This window comes from Bubalus kerabau, chromosome 9, assembly GCF_029407905.1.
Source record: "Bubalus kerabau isolate K-KA32 ecotype Philippines breed swamp buffalo chromosome 9, PCC_UOA_SB_1v2, whole genome shotgun sequence".
In the NCBI taxonomy this organism is placed as follows: domain Eukaryota; kingdom Metazoa; phylum Chordata; class Mammalia; order Artiodactyla; family Bovidae; genus Bubalus; species Bubalus kerabau.
Genome location: NC_073632.1, coordinates 214,050 through 227,565, shown reverse-complemented (window position 1 = coordinate 227,565; position 13,516 = coordinate 214,050).

Genomic DNA, 13,516 nt, shown 5'->3' with positions numbered 1-13,516 from the left:
TACTGACAGGAATCTGTGTTTAGACAGTTTAGAACATCTCCTGCCTCTCACAATTGGGAGGCTCTGACCAATCACATGTGCCCGAAAAACCCATACAGGCAGGCTAAAGGATTTTCAGAAGAGTTTGTACGTAGGAACATTGTCATTCCCAGGAATTATTAACTGGAGCTGTAAGTTTACTCTTTTTTTAGAGAGAGGTAGTGGGGGACACCCCCCCGTAAAGTCAGAGGTGTAGGTGAGAGCACAAAGCAGAAAGTAGGCAGACATTAATTTTGGGGGTAGATGCTCGAGAACATGCAGGGGGAATCCTTAGGCTTGTTCCCACCTTTGCGTATGCCCGGCCCCCTTCCTTATTACTTTTGGGAAGGGCGTAGATCCTGCACGAGACAGGGCACAAAGCACTGCCAGGAGCTCTCTGCTCAGGGGCTGGTTCCCCTGCGCTGGGGCTGTGCTCTCCCTAGCCCAAACGCACCGGGGAAGGCCCCAAACCACATCCACACGACTCTACGCTGGGGGAGAGCTCCAGGGAAGCCCACTCTGGCAGGCGCTTGCTGGGCACAAACGGAGGATCCCTCTGGCTGTGGTGCTGCCTCGCCCAGCCAGGGGCGCTGGGACCCTGATTCCCTCCGCCCAGCGCTTCGTCTGGGCGGCCAAGCAAGCGCTTGGGAATGCAGCCCTGGGCGCTCTCTTTGCCTGACAAAGAGCTCTGCTTGCGGGAGGCTTTGGCAGTTTGCACACCCCCGGCCCCTGAGCCTTCTGCAAAGAGGCCTGGCTCCTAGGTCCAAAGGGAAGGCGAGAGCGGAGCTGAGGCCAGCCAGGCGCCAGGCACGTCTCCCACACTCCCGCAGCCTGCTCCTTCCCGGGCGAGAACGCTAGAAGCTGGGAAGCGCTGGGCGAGGCTCGCCCAGGCCAGAGCAGCCTCTCGGCCGGGGCTCTGCGCTACCGCGCCTGGGCGCAGAGCTGGAGCTCCGCCGCTCTGGCAGCTCGCTCGGTCCTTCCCAGTAACAGGCCCGCAACCCCTCTCTTCTCTCCGGCGTGCTGGGAACTGGGCTTCCAGGCCTGGGCACAGAGCACTTGCCCGGAGCTCTCTGCTCAGGGACTGGTTCCCCTGCGCTGGGGCTGTGCTCTCCCTAGCCCAAACGCACCGGGGAAGGCCCCAAACCACATCCACACGACTCTACGCTGGGGGAGAGCTCCAGGGAAGCCCAGTCTGGCAGGCGCTTGCTGGGCACAAACGGAGGATCCCTCTGGCTGTGGTGCTGCCTGGCCCAGCCAGGGGCGCTGGGACCCTGATTCCCTCCGCCCAGCGCTTCGTCTGGGCGGCCAAGCAAGCGCTTGGGAAGGCAGCCCTGGGCGCTCTCTTTGCCTGACAAAGAGCTCTGCTTGCGGGAGGCTTTGGCAGTTTGCACACCCCCGGCCCCTGAGCCTTCTGCAAAGAGGCCTGGCTCCTAGGTCCAAAGGGAAGGCGAGAGCGGAGCTGAGGCCAGCCAGGCGCCAGGCACGTCTCCCACACTCCCGCAGCCTGCTCCTTCCCGGGCGAGAACGCTAGAAGCTGGGAAGCGCTGGGCGAGGCTCGCCCAGGCCAGAGCAGCCTCTCGGCCGGGGCTCTGCGCTACCGCGCCTGGGCGCAGAGCTGGAGCTCCGCCGCTCTGGCAGCTCGCTCGGTCCTTCCCAGTAACAGGCCTGCAACCCCTCTCTTCTCACCGGCGTGCTGGGAACTGGGCTTCCAGGCCTGGGCACAGAGCACTTGCCCGGAGCTCTCTGCTCAGGGACTGGTTCCCCTGCGCTGGGGCTGTGCTCTCCCTAGCCCAAACGCACCGGGGAAGGCCCCAAACCACATCCACACGACTCTACGCTGGGGGAGAGCTCCAGGGAAGCCCAGTCTGGCAGGCGCTTGCTGGGCACAAACGGAGGATCCCTCTGGCTGTGGTGCTGCCTCGCCCAGCCAGGGGCGCTGGGACCCTGATTCCCTCCGCCCAGCGCTTAGTCTGGGCGGCCAAGCAAGCGCTTGGGAATGCAGCCCTGGGCGCTCTCTTTGCCTGACAAAGAGCTCTGCTTGCGGGAGGCTTTGGCAGTTGGCACACCCCCGGCCCCTGAGCCTTCTGCAAAGAGGCCTGGCTCCTAGGTCCAAAGGGAAGGCGAGAGCGGAGCTGAGGCCAGCCAGGCGCCAGGCACGTCTCCCACACTCCCGCAGCCTGCTCCTTCCCGGGCGAGAACGCTAGAAGCTGGGAAGCGCTGGGCGAGGCTCGCCCAGGCCAGAGCAGCCTCTCGGCCGGGGCTCTGCGCTACCGCGCCTGGGCGCAGAGCTGGAGCTCCGCCGCTCTGGCAGCTCGCTCGGTCCTTCCCAGTAACAGGCCTGCAACCCCTCTCTTCTCTCCGGCGTGCTGGGAACTGGGCTTCCAGGCCTGGGCACAGAGCACTTGCCCGGAGCTCTCTGCTCAGGGACTGGTTCCCCTGCGCTGGGGCTGTGCTCTCCCTAGCCCAAACGCACCGGGGAAGGCCCCAAACCACATCCACACGACTCTACGCTGGGGGAGAGCTCCAGGGAAGCCCAGTCTGGCAGGCGCTTGCTGGGCACAAACGGAGGATCCCTCTGGCTGTGGTGCTGCCTCGCCCAGCCAGGGGCGCTGGGACCCTGATTCCCTCCGCCCAGCGCTTAGTCTGGGCGGCCAAGCAAGCGCTTGGGAATGCAGCCCTGGGCGCTCTCTTTGCCTGACAAAGAGCTCTGCTTGCGGGAGGCTTTGGCAGTTTGCACACCCCCGGCCCCTGAGCCTTCTGCAAAGAGGCCTGGCTCCTAGGTCCAAAGGGAAGGCGAGAGCGGAGCTGAGGCCAGCCAGGCGCCAGTCACGTCTCCCACACTCCCGCAGCCTGCTCCTTCCGGGCGAGAACGCTAGAAGCTGGGAAGCGCTGGGCGAGGCTCGCCCAGGCCAGAGCAGCCTCTCGGCCGGGGCTCTGAGCTACCGCGCCTGGGCGCAGAGCTGGAGCTCCGCCGCTCTGGCAGCTCGCTCGGTCCTTCCCAGTAACAGGCCCGCAACCCCTCTCTTCTCTCCGGCGTGCTGGGAACTGGGCTTCCAGGCCTGGGCACAGAGCACTTGCCCGAAGCTCTCTGCTCAGGGACTGGTTCCCCTGCACTGGGGCTGTGCTCTCCCTAGCCCAAACGCACCGGGGAAGGCCCCAAACCACATCCACACGACTCTACGCTGGGGGAGAGCTCCAGGGAAGCCCAGTCTGGCAGGCGCTTGCTGGGCACAAACGGAGGATCCCTCTGGCTGTGGTGCTGCCTCGCCCAGCCAGGGGCGCTGGGACCCTGATTCCCTCCGCCCAGCGCTTAGTCTGGGCGGCCAAGCAAGCGCTTGGGAAGGCAGCCCTGGGCGCTCTCTTTGCCTGACAAAGAGCTCTGCTTGCGGGAGGCTTTGGCAGTTGGCACACCCCCGGCCCCTGAGCCTTCTGCAAAGAGGCCTGGCTCCTAGGTCCAAAGGGAAGGCGAGAGCGGAGCTGAGGCCAGCCAGGCGCCAGGCACGTCTCCCACACTCCCGCAGCCTGCTCCTTCCCGGGCGAGAACGCTAGAAGCTGGGAAGCGCTGGGCGAGGCTCGCCCAGGCCAGAGCAGCCTCTCGGCCGGGGCTCTGCGCTACCGCGCCTGGGCGCAGAGCTGGAGCTCCGCCGCTCTGGCAGCTCGCTCGGTCCTTGCCAGTAACAGGCCCGCAACCCCTCTCTTCTCTCCGGCGTGCTGGGAACTGGGCTTCCAGGCCTGGGCACAGAGCACTTGCCCGGAGCTCTCTGCTCAGGGACTGGTTCCCCTGCGCTGGGGCTGTGCTCTCTCTAGCCCAAACGCACCGGGGAAGGCCCCAAACCACATCCACACGACTCTACGCTGGGGGAGAGCTCCAGGGAAGCCCAGTCTGGCAGGCGCTTGCTGGGCACAAACGGAGGATCCCTCTGGCTGTGGTGCTGCCTCGCCCAGCCAGGGGCGCTGGGACCCTGATTCCCTCCGCCCAGCGCTTAGTCTGGGCGGCCAAGCAAGCGCTTGGGAATGCAGCCCTGGGCGCTCTCTTTGCCTGACAAAGAGCTCTGCTTGCGGGAGGCTTTGGCAGTTTGCACACCCCCGGCCCCTGAGCCTTCTGCAAAGAGGCCTGGCTCCTAGGTCCAAAGGGAAGGCGAGAGCGGAGCTGAGGCCAGCCAGGCGCCAGGCACGTCTCCCACACTCCTGCAGCCTGCTCCTTCCCGGGCGAGAACGCTAGAAGCTGGGAAGCGCTGGGCGAGGCTCGCCCAGGCCAGAGCAGCCTCTCGGCCGGGGCTCTGCGCTACCGCGCCTGGGCGCAGAGCTGGAGCTCCGCCGCTCTGGCAGCTCGCTCGGTCCTTCCCAGTAACAGGCCCGCAACCCCTCTCTTCTCTCCGGCGTGCTGGGAACTGGGCTTCCAGGCCTGGGCACAGAGCACTTGCCCGGAGCTCTCTGCTCAGGGACTGGTTCCCCTGCGCTGGGGCTGTGCTCTCCCTAGCCCAAACGCACCGGGGAAGGCCCCAAACCACATCCACACGACTCTACGCTGGGGGAGAGCTCCAGGGAAGCCCAGTCTGGCAGGCGCTTGCTGGGCACAAACGGAGGATCCCTCTGGCTGTGGTGCTGCCTCGCCCAGCCAGGGGCGCTGGGACCCTGATTCCCTCCGCCCAGCGCTTAGTCTGGGCGGCCAAGCAAGCGCTTGGGAATGCAGCCCTGGGCGCTCTCTTTGCCTGACAAAGAGCTCTGCTTGCGGGAGGCTTTGGCAGTTTGCACACCCCCGGCCCCTGAGCCTTCTGCAAAGAGGCCTGGCTCCTAGGTCCAAAGGGAAGGCGAGAGCGGAGCTGAGGCCAGCCAGGGGCCAGGCAGGTCTCCCACACTCCCGCAGCCTGCTCCTTCCCGGGCGAGAACGCTAGAAGCTGGGAAGCGCTGGGCGAGGCTCGCCCAGGCCAGAGCAGCCTCTCGGCCGGGGCTCTGCGCTACCGCGCCTGGGCGCAGAGCTGGAGCTCCGCCGCTCTGGCAGCTCGCTCGGTCCTTCCCAGTAACAGGTCCGCAACCCCTCTCTTCTCTCCGGCGTGCTGGGAACTGGGCTTCCAGGCCTGGGCACAGAGCACTTGCCCGGAGCTCTCTGCTCAGGGACTGGTTCCCCTGCGCTGGGGCTGTGCTCTCCCTAGCCCAAACGCACCGGGGAAGGCCCCAAACCACATCCACACGACTCTACGCTGGGGGAGAGCTCCAGGGAAGCCCAGTCTGGCAGGCGCTTGCTGGGCACAAACGGAGGATCCCTCTGGCTGTGGTGCTGCCTCGCCCAGCCAGGGGCGCTGGGACCCTGATTCCCTCCGCCCAGCGCTTAGCCTGGGCGGCCAAGCAAGCGCTTGGGAAGGCAGCCCTGGGCGCTCTCTTTGCCTGACAAAGAGCTCTGCTTGCGGGAGGCTTTGGCAGTTTGCACACCCCCGGCCCCTGAGCCTTCTGCAAAGAGGCCTGGCTCCTAGGTCCAAAGGGAAGGCGAGAGCGGAGCTGAGGCCAGCCAGGCGCCAGGCACGTCTCCCACACTCCCGCAGCCTGCTCCTTCCCGTGCGAGAACGCTAGAAGCTGGGAAGCGCTGGGCGAGGCTCGCCCAGGCCAGAGCAGTCTCTCGGCCGGGGCTCTGCGCTACCGCGCCTGGGCGCAGAGCTGGAGCTCCGCCGCTCTGGCAGCTCGCTCGGTCCTTCCCAGTAACAGGCCTGCAACCCCTCTCTTCTCTCCGGCGTGCTGGGAACTGGGCTTCCAGGCCTGGGCACAGAGCACTTGCCCGGAGCTCTCTGCTCAGGGACTGGTTCCCCTGCGCTGGGGCTGTGCTCTCCCTAGCCCAAACGCACCGGGGAAGGCCCCAAACCACATCCACACGACTCTACGCTGGGGGAGAGCTCCAGGGAAGCCCAGTCTGGCAGGCGCTTGCTGGGCACAAACGGAGGTTCCCTCTGGCTGTGGTGCTGCCTCGCCCAGCCAGGGGCGCTGGGACCCTGATTCCCTCCGCCCAGCGCTTAGTCTGGGCGGCCAAGCAAGCGCTTGGGAAGGCAGCCCTGGGCGCTCTCTTTGCCTGACAAAGAGCTCTGCTTGCGGGAGGCTTTGGCAGTTTGCACACCCCCGGCCCCTGAGCCTTCTGCAAAGAGGCCTGGCTCCTAGGTCCAAAGGGAAGGCGAGAGCGGAGCTGAGGCCAGCCAGGCGCCAGTCACGTCTCCCACACTCCCGCAGCCTGCTCCTTCCCGGGCGAGAACGCTAGAAGCTGGGAAGCGCTGGGCGAGGCTCGCCCAGGCCAGAGCAGCCTCTCGGCCGGGGCTCTGCGCTACCGCGCCTGGGCGCAGAGCTGGAGCTCCGCCGCTCTGGCAGCTCGCTCGGTCCTTCCCAGTAACAGGCCCGCAACCCCTCTCTTCTCTCCGGCGTGCTGGGAACTGGGCTTCCAGGCCTGGGCACAGAGCACTTGCCCGGAGCTCTCTGCTCAGGGACTGGTTCCCCTGCGCTGGGGCTGTGCTCTCCCTAGCCCAAACGCACCGGGGAAGGCCCCAAACCACATCCACACGACTCTACGCTGGGGGAGAGCTCCAGGGAAGCCCAGTCTGGCAGGCGCTTGCTGGGCACAAACGGAGGATCCCTCTGGCTGTGGTGCTGCCTCGCCCAGCCAGGGGCGCTGGGACCCTGATTCCCTCCGCCCAGCGCTTAGTCTGGGCGGCCAAGCAAGCGCTTGGGAAGGCAGCCCTGGGCGCTCTCTTTGCCTGACAAAGAGCTCTGCTTGCGGGAGGCTTTGGCAGTTTGCACACCCCCGGCCCCTGAGCCTTCTGCAAAGAGGCCTGGCTCCTAGGTCCAAAGGGAAGGCGAGAGCGGAGCTGAGGCCAGCCAGGCGCCAGGCACGTCTCCCACACTCCCGCAGCCTGCTCCTTCCCGGGCGAGAACGCTAGAAGCTGGGAAGCGCTGGGCGAGGCTCGCCCAGGCCAGAGCAGCCTCTCGGCCGGGGCTCTGCGCTACCGCGCCTGGGCGCAGAGCTGGAGCTCCGCCGCTCTGGCAGCTCGCTCGGTTCTTCCCAGTAACAGGCCCGCAACCCCTCTCTTCTCTCCGGCGTGCTGGGAACTGGGCTTCCAGGCCTGGGCACAGAGCACTTGCCCGGAGCTCTCTGCTCAGGGACTGGTTCCCCTGCGCTGGGGCTGTGCTCTCCCTAGCCCAAACGCACCGGGGAAGGCCCCAAACCACATCCACACGACTCTACGCTGGGGGAGAGCTCCAGGGAAGCCCAGTCTGGCAGGCGCTTGCTGGGCACAAACGGAGGTTCCCTCTGGCTGTGGTGCTGCCTCGCCCAGCCAGGGGCGCTGGGACCCTGATTCCCTCCGCCCAGCGCTTAGTCTGGGCGGCCAAGCAAGCGCTTGGGAAGGCAGCCCTGGGCGCTCTCTTTGCCTGACAAAGAGCTCTGCTTGCGGGAGGCTTTGGCAGTTTGCACACCCCCGGCCCCTGAGCCTTCTGCAAAGAGGCCTGGCTCCTAGGTCCAAAGGGAAGGCGAGAGCGGAGCTGAGGCCAGCCAGGCGCCAGTCACGTCTCCCACACTCCCGCAGCCTGCTCCTTCCCGGGCGAGAACGCTAGAAGCTGGGAAGCGCTGGGCGAGGCTCGCCCAGGCCAGAGCAGCCTCTCGGCCGGGGCTCTGCGCTACCGCGCCTGGGCGCAGAGCTGGAGCTCCGCCGCTCTGGCAGCTCGCTCGGTCCTTCCCAGTAACAGGCCCGCAACCCCTCTCTTCTCTCCGGCGTGCTGGGAACTGGGCTTCCAGGCCTGGGCACAGAGCACTTGCCCGGAGCTCTCTGCTCAGGGACTGGTTCCCCTGCGCTGGGGCTGTGCTCTCCCTAGCCCAAACGCACCGGGGAAGGCCCCAAACCACATCCACACGACTCTACGCTGGGGGAGAGCTCCAGGGAAGCCCAGTCTGGCAGGCGCTTGCTGGGCACAAACGGAGGATCCCTCTGGCTGTGGTGCTGCCTCGCCCAGCCAGGGGCGCTGGGACCCTGATTCCCTCCGCCCAGCGCTTAGTCTGGGCGGCCAAGCAAGCGCTTGGGAATGCAGCCCTGGGCGCTCTCTTTGCCTGACAAAGAGCTCTGCTTGCGGGAGGCTTTGGCAGTTTGCACACCCCCGGCCCCTGAGCCTTCTGCAAAGAGGCCTGGCTCCTAGGTCCAAAGGGAAGGCGAGAGCGGAGCTGAGGCCAGCCAGGGGCCAGGCAGGTCTCCCACACTCCCGCAGCCTGCTCCTTCCCGGGCGAGAACGCTAGAAGCTGGGAAGCGCTGGGCGAGGCTCGCCCAGGCCAGAGCAGCCTCTCGGCCGGGGCTCTGCGCTACCGCGCCTGGGCGCAGAGCTGGAGCTCCGCCGCTCTGGCAGCTCGCTCGGTCCTTCCCAGTAACAGGTCCGCAACCCCTCTCTTCTCTCCGGCGTGCTGGGAACTGGGCTTCCAGGCCTGGGCACAGAGCACTTGCCCGGAGCTCTCTGCTCAGGGACTGGTTCCCCTGCGCTGGGGCTGTGCTCTCCCTAGCCCAAACGCACCGGGGAAGGCCCCAAACCACATCCACACGACTCTACGCTGGGGGAGAGCTCCAGGGAAGCCCAGTCTGGCAGGCGCTTGCTGGGCACAAACGGAGGATCCCTCTGGCTGTGGTGCTGCCTCGCCCAGCCAGGGGCGCTGGGACCCTGATTCCCTCCGCCCAGCGCTTAGCCTGGGCGGCCAAGCAAGCGCTTGGGAAGGCAGCCCTGGGCGCTCTCTTTGCCTGACAAAGAGCTCTGCTTGCGGGAGGCTTTGGCAGTTTGCACACCCCCGGCCCCTGAGCCTTCTGCAAAGAGGCCTGGCTCCTAGGTCCAAAGGGAAGGCGAGAGCGGAGCTGAGGCCAGCCAGGCGCCAGGCACGTCTCCCACACTCCCGCAGCCTGCTCCTTCCCGTGCGAGAACGCTAGAAGCTGGGAAGCGCTGGGCGAGGCTCGCCCAGGCCAGAGCAGTCTCTCGGCCGGGGCTCTGCGCTACCGCGCCTGGGCGCAGAGCTGGAGCTCCGCCGCTCTGGCAGCTCGCTCGGTCCTTCCCAGTAACAGGCCTGCAACCCCTCTCTTCTCTCCGGCGTGCTGGGAACTGGGCTTCCAGGCCTGGGCACAGAGCACTTGCCCGGAGCTCTCTGCTCAGGGACTGGTTCCCCTGCGCTGGGGCTGTGCTCTCCCTAGCCCAAACGCACCGGGGAAGGCCCCAAACCACATCCACACGACTCTACGCTGGGGGAGAGCTCCAGGGAAGCCCAGTCTGGCAGGCGCTTGCTGGGCACAAACGGAGGTTCCCTCTGGCTGTGGTGCTGCCTCGCCCAGCCAGGGGCGCTGGGACCCTGATTCCCTCCGCCCAGCGCTTAGTCTGGGCGGCCAAGCAAGCGCTTGGGAAGGCAGCCCTGGGCGCTCTCTTTGCCTGACAAAGAGCTCTGCTTGCGGGAGGCTTTGGCAGTTTGCACACCCCCGGCCCCTGAGCCTTCTGCAAAGAGGCCTGGCTCCTAGGTCCAAAGGGAAGGCGAGAGCGGAGCTGAGGCCAGCCAGGCGCCAGTCACGTCTCCCACACTCCCGCAGCCTGCTCCTTCCCGGGCGAGAACGCTAGAAGCTGGGAAGCGCTGGGCGAGGCTCGCCCAGGCCAGAGCAGCCTCTCGGCCGGGGCTCTGCGCTACCGCGCCTGGGCGCAGAGCTGGAGCTCCGCCGCTCTGGCAGCTCGCTCGGTCCTTCCCAGTAACAGGCCCGCAACCCCTCTCTTCTCTCCGGCGTGCTGGGAACTGGGCTTCCAGGCCTGGGCACAGAGCACTTGCCCGGAGCTCTCTGCTCAGGGACTGGTTCCCCTGCGCTGGGGCTGTGCTCTCCCTAGCCCAAACGCACCGGGGAAGGCCCCAAACCACATCCACACGACTCTACGCTGGGGGAGAGCTCCAGGGAAGCCCAGTCTGGCAGGCGCTTGCTGGGCACAAACGGAGGATCCCTCTGGCTGTGGTGCTGCCTCGCCCAGCCAGGGGCGCTGGGACCCTGATTCCCTCCGCCCAGCGCTTAGTCTGGGCGGCCAAGCAAGCGCTTGGGAAGGCAGCCCTGGGCGCTCTCTTTGCCTGACAAAGAGCTCTGCTTGCGGGAGGCTTTGGCAGTTTGCACACCCCCGGCCCCTGAGCCTTCTGCAAAGAGGCCTGGCTCCTAGGTCCAAAGGGAAGGCGAGAGCGGAGCTGAGGCCAGCCAGGCGCCAGGCACGTCTCCCACACTCCCGCAGCCTGCTCCTTCCCGGGCGAGAACGCTAGAAGCTGGGAAGCGCTGGGCGAGGCTCGCCCAGGCCAGAGCAGCCTCTCGGCCGGGGCTCTGCGCTACCGCGCCTGGGCGCAGAGCTGGAGCTCCGCCGCTCTGGCAGCTCGCTCGGTTCTTCCCAGTAACAGGCCCGCAACCCCTCTCTTCTCTCCGGCGTGCTGGGAACTGGGCTTCCAGGCCTGGGCACAGAGCACTTGCCCGGAGCTCTCTGCTCAGGGACTGGTTCCCCTGCGCTGGGGCTGTGCTCTCCCTAGCCCAAACGCACCGGGGAAGGCCCCAAACCACATCCACACGACTCTACGCTGGGGGAGAGCTCCAGGGAAGCCCAGTCTGGCAGGCGCTTGCTGGGCACAAACGGAGGTTCCCTCTGGCTGTGGTGCTGCCTCGCCCAGCCAGGGGCGCTGGGACCCTGATTCCCTCCGCCCAGCGCTTAGTCTGGGCGGCCAAGCAAGCGCTTGGGAAGGCAGCCCTGGGCGCTCTCTTTGCCTGACAAAGAGCTCTGCTTGCGGGAGGCTTTGGCAGTTTGCACACCCCCGGCCCCTGAGCCTTCTGCAAAGAGGCCTGGCTCCTAGGTCCAAAGGGAAGGCGAGAGCGGAGCTGAGGCCAGCCAGGCGCCAGTCACGTCTCCCACACTCCCGCAGCCTGCTCCTTCCCGGGCGAGAACGCTAGAAGCTGGGAAGCGCTGGGCGAGGCTCGCCCAGGCCAGAGCAGCCTCTCGGCCGGGGCTCTGCGCTACCGCGCCTGGGCGCAGAGCTGGAGCTCCGCCGCTCTGGCAGCTCGCTCGGTCCTTCCCAGTAACAGGCCCGCAACCCCTCTCTTCTCTCCGGCGTGCTGGGAACTGGGCTTCCAGGCCTGGGCACAGAGCACTTGCCCGGAGCTCTCTGCTCAGGGACTGGTTCCCCTGCGCTGGGGCTGTGCTCTCCCTAGCCCAAACGCACCGGGGAAGGCCCCAAACCACATCCACACGACTCTACGCTGGGGGAGAGCTCCAGGGAAGCCCAGTCTGGCAGGCGCTTGCTGGGCACAAACGGAGGATCCCTCTGGCTGTGGTGCTGCCTCGCCCAGCCAGGGGCGCTGGGACCCTGATTCCCTCCGCCCAGCGCTTAGTCTGGGCGGCCAAGCAAGCGCTTGGGAAGGCAGCCCTGGGCGCTCTCTTTGCCTGACAAAGAGCTCTGCTTGCGGGAGGCTTTGGCAGTTTGCACACCCCCGGCCCCTGAGCCTTCTGCAAAGAGGCCTGGCTCCTAGGTCCAAAGGGAAGGCGAGAGCGGAGCTGAGGCCAGCCAGGCGCCAGGCACGTCTCCCACACTCCCGCAGCCTGCTCCTTCCCGGGCGAGAACGCTAGAAGCTGGGAAGCGCTGGGCGAGGCTCGCCCAGGCCAGAGCAGCCTCTCGGCCGGGGCTCTGCGCTACCGCGCCTGGGCGCAGAGCTGGAGCTCCGCCGCTCTGGCAGCTCGCTCGGTCCTTCCCAGTAACAGGCCCGCAACCCCTCTCTTCTCTCCGGCGTGCTGGGAACTGGGCTTCCAGGCCTGGGCACAGAGCACTTGCCCGGAGCTCTCTGCTCAGGGACTGGTTCCCCTGCGCTGGGGCTGTGCTCTCCCTAGCCCAAACGCACCGGGGAAGGCCCCAAACCACATCCACACGACTCTACGCTGGGGGAGAGCTCCAGGGAAGCCCAGTCTGGCAGGCGCTTGCTGGGCACAAACGGAGGATCCCTCTGGCTGTGGTGCTGCCTCGCCCAGCCAGGGGCGCTGGGACCCTGATTCCCTCTGCCCAGCGCTTAGTCTGGGCGGCCAAGCAAGCGCTTGGGAAGGCAGCCCTGGGCGCTCTCTTTGCCTGACAAAGAGCTCTGCTTGCGGGAGGCTTTGGCAGTTTGCACACCCCCGGCCCCTGAGCCTTCTGCAAAGAGGCCTGGCTCCTAGGTCCAAAGGGAAGGCGAGAGCGGAGCTGAGGCCAGCCAGGGGCCAGGCACGTCTCCCACACTCCCGCAGCCTGCTCCTTCCCGTGCGAGAACGCTAGAAGCTGGGAAGCGCTGGGCGAGGCTCGCCCAGGCCAGAGCAGCCTCTCGGCCGGGGCTCTGCGCTACCGCGCCTGGGCGCAGAGCTGGAGCTCCGCCGCTCTGGCAGCTCGCTCGGTCCTTCCCAGTAACAGGCCCGCAACCCCTCTCTTCTCTCCGGCGTGCTGGGAACTGGGCTTCCAGGCCTGGGCACAGAGCACTTGCCCGGAGCTCTCTGCTCAGGGACTGGTTCCCCTGCGCTGGGGCTGTGCTCTCCCTAGCCCAAACGCACCGGGGAAGGCCCCAAACCACATCCACACGACTCTACGCTGGGGGAGAGCTCCAGGGAAGCCCAGTCTGGCAGGCGCTTGCTGGGCACAAACGGAGGATCCCTCTGGCTGTGGTGCTGCCTCGCCCAGCCAGGGGCGCTGGGACCCTGATTCCCTCCGCCCAGCGCTTAGTCTGGGCGGCCAAGCAAGCGCTTGGGAAGGCAGCCCTGGGCGCTCTCTTTGCCTGACAAAGAGCTCTGCTTGCGGGAGGCTTTGGCAGTTTGCACACCCCCGGCCCCTGAGCCTTCTGCAAAGAGGCCTGGCTCCTAGGTCCAAAGGGAAGGCGAGAGCGGAGCTGAGGCCAGCCAGGCGCCAGGCACGTCTCCCACACTCCCGCAGCCTGCTCCTTCCCGGGCGAGAACGCTAGAAGCTGGGAAGCGCTGGGCGAGGCTCGCCCAGGACAGAGCAGTCTCTCGGCCGGGGCTCTGCGCTACCGCGCCTGGGCGCAGAGCTGGAGCTCCGCCGCTCTGGCAGCTCGCTCGGTCCTTCCCAGTAACAGGCCTGCAACCCCTCTCTTCTCTCCGGCGTGCTGGGAACTGGGCTTCCAGGCCTGGGCACAGAGCACTTGCCCGGAGCTCTCTGCTCAGGGACTGGTTCCCCTGCGCTGGGGCTGTGCTCTCCCTAGCCCAAACGCACCGGGGAAGGCCCCAAACCACATCCACACGACTCTACGCTGGGGGAGAGCTCCAGGGAAGCCCAGTCTGGCAGGCGCTTGCTGGGCACAAACGGAGGTTCCCTCTGGCTGTGGTGCTGCCTCGCCCAGCCAGGGGCGCTGGGACCCTGATTCCCTCCGCCCAGCGCTTAGTCTGGGCGGCCAAGCAAGCGCTTGGGAAGGCAGCCCTGGGCGCTCTCTTTGCCTGACAAAGAGCTCTGCTTGCGGGAGGCTTTGGCAGT